The sequence below is a fragment of the Bidens hawaiensis genome, unplaced genomic scaffold, assembly GCF_021521415.1.
Source record: "Bidens hawaiensis isolate Kalapana, Puna unplaced genomic scaffold, B.hawaiensis_p1.1 tig00046677_1, whole genome shotgun sequence".
Lineage (NCBI taxonomy): Eukaryota > Viridiplantae > Streptophyta > Magnoliopsida > Asterales > Asteraceae > Bidens > Bidens hawaiensis.
Window position 1 is genome coordinate 30,628 of NW_027498322.1, and position 6,148 is coordinate 36,775.

The 6,148-nt window shown below is 32.8% G+C and overlaps 1 pseudogene; it reads right to left on the minus strand.

Annotated features, from left to right (window-relative positions):
• Positions 1-1,854: 1,854 nt before the first annotated feature.
• Positions 1,855-2,565, minus strand: LOC143596531 (protein SMALL AUXIN UP-REGULATED RNA 51 pseudogene; annotated as a pseudogene).
• Between the last annotated feature and the right edge of the window lie 3,583 nt (positions 2,566-6,148).

The window sequence follows — 6,148 nt, forward strand, 5'->3', positions numbered from 1 at the left end:
TTTTGCAAGTTAAACTCTTTTGTAACCACATCGGGTGTTTAATTCCCGACTTTTGAATATAAAAATATTTTAATCAAAGACTTTCACTTTACAATCTTAAAGTCTGAATATTTACAAAACACGTACTAATTAATGGTCACACGTCTAGACCATAAGATAGTTTGAGAATTTAACCTATTAACACTTAAGGGGTATTTGGGATTTTCTTATTTTAGTCTCTATATGACTAATAACTTCTCCAAAAAAGGTCATAAGACCTTGGATGTGTTCACTGCTGCGAGAGCAATTAGTCATACATTACATTTTTGTAACTTATGATAAGTTATAAAGAGACTAAAATAAAGAATTTTAAACACCTCCTTATATAGCTAAGTTTAATTTAATTTCAACATTTACCACATCAAGCGTAGAATATGATGGACGACGGCACGGTGTTCCCCGTATGGTGTGCACGCCACATCAACACCCCGCCCCATCATTTGCTAACACCATAATCATATAAGTGGTATACAAAGTGGTAGGAGAGATTTGTTTGGGAGTAAGAAAAATATGCCCTTTACTAGCCAGAGTCTTTCTAAAATAATCCATTGATGACTAAATTATGATAATGGAGCTAACAACTATCAAACTAATTTCCATTGGACAAAAACATTTTGAGTGTAGCAAATCGATTTGAATGAGTCAAAATTACACTGTTGCTAATAAAATCCTAGCCCATCCCGACAGAGTGTAAAATATCAAAGCTATTTATACCTTCATGTATTTAGGGCTAATTTATTTTATTTTTTTTAATATAACCAAGAAAAAAGAACTTATAAAGACTCCAATTGTGCCAAGTTAATATCCCGGTAAGTATATCTTATTCTCATGCAACACCGGTAAAATAATTTTATATGTAATGTAATATGTTGTCTATATATTAACAGTTAACTGAGATTATTGTTTAGTGTTTAGATATGTGATGCCTCTAAAACACAAATCTAACTCCGCTACTGAAATTTTATATATGGAGTACTCTATCTTCAAAATCAATCAAGTTCATAGCATGTCTTCCTATTATCAAAACATGGATAGGAGGCATAAATATAACTAAAATTGTTGTGATAATGTTTACCATGAACTAAAGGCCTGCTACGGATTATTGCAAGTTTCTCAACCTGCCTTCTTCTCTCATGGACCACAGTTCTCTTTCTTTGTTTTCTCGTTTCCATATCGACACCCTTCTTTCTACGTTAATAATTATCATTTACTATCACAATACTTACTATAAGGACGGTTGTTGTGGGTTAACTAGGAGGATATAATTAAAATGTCACGTCAATGTCACGTAGACAGTGTGCTTAACTAACATTTTCTTTAACAACTATGTTATGGGTTAAATAAGTTTAACTAGATATTAAAAAAAATGTGATTGGTTGCTTACGGTGATGGACCCCATCTTTTGAGTCCTTCACTCGTTTGGGTGCCAAGAAGTTATACCGAAAGGGGGGACAGAGGGGTGACTCCGGCCCCCATTGTTTTGGCCGGCGTGATGTAGCAAGTGTTAACATGCCTATGTTGCATGTTTGGCACTCCACTTGTTACTCCAAAACAACCGGTCTAAGATAGTTAAATCGTTTTTTATGGTTTCTAACATAATAAACTCGACTAGAGTTCGACTATAAATAAATTACTATATGAGTCAACCATGTCAACAAAGAAATCCTATTCCGTATAGCTTAGGTAAGACTTGTAGCCGACCAACATAACATTTAGAAAGTGATCACATAAAAATTAAATTCAATGTTTGTACGCACGTAATATTCACAAAAAGCAATTATTAATTATGAGCACAGATTAAAGAAATAAATTCTTTTATTAAAGCCAACGACATAGTAAATTCCACTCATTCATTTGTTCATTTTCTTAACAAAATCGGAATAATAAATAAGAAAAAAACAACAAACACGTACATCATGAGAGAAAAAAATCTTTTAATTTACAATTAACTAATAATCCCCATTCAAAGATAGATTTAATTATCTGGGAAATAAAATGAGAAAATAATAATCATAGTAGTTGACTAGTTGATCATGTTTGGTCTCAAAACCTAAGCAATGAAGTTAATGACTCAAAGACTTGTTCTTCACAAGGAATGGTTAGACCCATGTCATGATCAAACCCGAACTCTTCTTCGGCTTGGTGGAGCAAGATTTGGAACTCGGGCCGTGACAGGAACGAAATTGGTATGACATATCGGCTCCGGTTATCGCCAACGTAAACGACGAAATGGCCCTTGGGTACATCATCATAATGTTGTTGTTGTTTCCTTCCTAAGCTTGAACACCTCTTTATAATATGTTTGATAAGTGCTGCTTGTGAAAGCTTGTTTGATGACTTCTTGAAGGCCATTTTGGGGGTTTAAATGTCACTAATGTAGAGAGAAAGAGAGAGAGGTTGAGTTTGTGATGGGAAAGGTGGTGTGGTAGGAATGAATGGTTGTGTTATTTATAGGGTATACTATATGCATGCGGCTTTATGTTCAATCCTCACGGTTGACGTGTATATAAAATTATATTAAAACATATTTTTTTGAACAAGAGTATAGGAAGACTTAATACTTGAATATACTTTCCCTTTTTTCTTTTTCATTTAAAAAAAATTAGGTAACATATATACAACTTATGTCTCTCTAAAGTCTAACCTAAACAATATACTAAATGAACATTGTTTCTTTCGTTTATCTTGTATTTTCGTCGTTTTATACATCCCTTGAAGCTTTTACATATACTTTATGCTGACAAAGATGACATCTTTCATATCAACACAATGGTGTCGACGATAATGAATTATTAGCTCGGGAAAGTATTGATTTCCAAATCAAGATTTGTGATGTATGATATGTGTTGTGAAATTTGTAATTATGAATGTGTTTTAAACATTAATTAAAGTTAATAAACTTTGAATTCAATAGGTGTAAATAAGTTTTAGAAATATGTTCGTTATAACATTTAAAGTTTGTATGAGTATATATGAATTAATAACGTTTTAAATCTACTCTATAGGTCGATGAATCGTAGATAAAATGAATCAATAACCTTCTTTGATCAATTTTGAAAAGAAAACATGACCGATTATGAAAAAGTACGAGCAGGAGCATAACATCAACTTAACTAAATAATTGATTTGATTTCTATAGTATATAAATATATACAAATTGCAGCAATATAATATTTTCAAATGTATATTGTTGATTAAGAATAATATCCTTGTCCCTCAACTAGCCTTGATAATCTGTCTAAAGCATATACTTCACACAACCTTTAATTATTTTGATAACATCTTATCCAAAAATAATACTAGATTAAATAATGTTTAGTTAGTCAAATCTGTTGTTGGTTTTGTGTTGACCAATAGGAGGAGAGAAGCAAAGGCATGTGGGAGTTTTTTTTTTTTTTTTTGAATGTTAATGCTTTCCTCATACTATTTACAATATATCACCATTGCCAGGAATCGAACCCTGGACTTCTCACCCAAAGGCCAAAGCCTTTACCATCCCGCCAAAGTGGAGATGGCAAAGCCTGATTCTGAGAGTTTGAGAACCTGTTGCCTATGTTGCACTTTAACAGGACATCCTGACCCCTCCTCCTCTATAAACCATTTATTACTTTTGTCTTAATTAATAACAACTTTTGGTTCTTTACTTCTATGTTTAAAGTATAATTGTATATATTACTTCTCATTTGGCCATTTCTATTGTCTCCAACCTCTATTGTATACAATATATATGATGAGTCATGACTTAAAAATTTTTATGATAATAAACCATATCCAATATATATGTGTATTAAAATTTTAAATCTGTCTAAATTTTGTTTATTCTTTTACCCCTCTATCTACAATACTTGTTAGCCTAAAACATCAATCAACAAAATATGAAAATATTGTAAAACCATGGTTTGAAAAAAAGTTTGGATTGGCGAGTTCACTCGGCTAAGTAAGAAACCACCGGTGTCTATCAGTTTCGTTAAAAAGACCTAATGGACCATATAAGAGAAGTTAAAAGGATGGAAAATTAACTCTCGAAGTTTACCTCTGCCCTTACCGGCCGATCTGCTTTCAAAACCATGGACTAGGTCAATGAAAACCGGAAAAAAAATGGAAAACCAACAAAGTTTATCTTCCCCTAATTATTTTTTATTAAGACAAAATCTAGTGCTTTTAGATAGTAATAATGAGGTTGTAGACGGTTATACTTTGTTAAATTCTCCAAGTTAAGTTGGTTATTTTTATTTTAGTTAACACTAGTAATATCTGCCTTCCCAAAAAAATTGACTAGTAACATCTATCTTTAATTTTTAGACAAGATAAAATATATGAATATGTACATAATATAAGTAGATAAGTAATAAAAACTATGATTCCTAACATCGTCATAGGAAGACATCACTAGTCAAGTAATAGTTAAAGAAGTCGTCCCTTGATATGATGGTAGAATTTATAGATACGTCAATTCTAGAAGAGGAATCTCATATCCATAAGAAAACAGGGAGGAATTAATCCCTCCATCAAGAAGCACCAAATGTTACCTTATCATATATGTTTGCCGAGAATAATATCCCATATATATAAGATCATGTTTGCACGCATGTATGATGCAGGAGCATCACGTTCTAATCCAACCAAAGCCTGCATTGAACCTGTGACTAATAATCCGTACGAGTTCGAGTTGACTGAAAGGCTTTAAATTTCTTTGAAAAAGATCAAGACGTTATCTTATATATTGTTAGTTTATCTTTTATTATTTTTATGTAAGTCTAGTTTCAAGACGTATCTCATTTATGATTAGTTTATGTTAGAGTTGAAGACTGTTTATTTTTAGTTTTTGATTAAATATTTTGAACCTTTTGGTTTAAAATGGAGATTTTGATTAACTAATTGTTCTTGAGCCTTTTAATTGTTTCTGTTTCTACATCATAGATATAGGACGGTTTCAGTTAAGAATAAACACTTTTTAAAGAAACATATGGGGTATTTATGTTCTAAATTAACCCAGATTTATATAAAAATGCACCATTTGAAAAGCATACACACACTATGTAAACGTAGACCATGTGATATGTTCATCGTGACCGGTGAGGGAAAATGCGTCACGTCGGCTCATACTTGCGGGAACACCACACTGCTCTTGCGTATGTCATCCGTGAGCATACATCCTATAAGTGTGCTCAGGCTACTGAAAGGGGCGTGGAAGACAAGGGGTGGCACTAGACTACTATATGGCGTGAGGGGCATTGTAATATTATTTAAATATATAAACATTCATCTATTTTAACCTGGTCATCACATTTTACATTTTGCATTTTACATTTCCTCATCATAACACATGTTTTTAATGTAAAATACTAAAATGTGAAAGGCGAGTGAAAAGGTATTGCTTAAATGTGCAAAATGTATCTTTCACATTTTTAGCTCGCACCTCTTATAACACATAGTCTAACAATGGTCGATCACTGATTGACTTTCCTACTTATGTGAGACTTGTATACAAATAGTATTTAGATTTAAAATAATTATAAGACATTCACAAATATGAATGAGCAAATTCAGTACCGGTACCGAATCAATACCAAAGTTTTGAGTTTCGGTATCGGTATGATACCGGTATTTTCTGATTTTTTTCTTAAATACCGGTACCGAACCGACACCGAACCAAAAATTTCAGTACCGATCCAGTATTTTGCGATTTTCGAGATCGGAGTTTTCGGTGCAACAGGGTACCAATCTCATCCTTATTCACAAATGCATGCATTGTGACATGGAGTGTGAACTATGAAGTGGATGCAGGAGAATGTGTAGGAAGAGAAAAATTAATCATTCACTAGATGCGTGCATTTAGCTCTTTAGGTTAAATGGTATATAACACATTCATTATTTTTCTTCATTCGCTACGTTTGTGTCATCTTAGTGCCAACTCAGCCTTTTCTCCATCATTTTACCCTTGGTATGGGTCATTCTCCTCATGACCATCATTCTCCATCATTCCCCTCCATTAATATATTTATTTTAATAATATGAAGAGCTGAAAAAGAAAAAAACTCTGATTGGTCAAGATCGACCCCCACCATTTCAAATGATCTGCGTGACTATCCTCATTTGGGATCCCCTC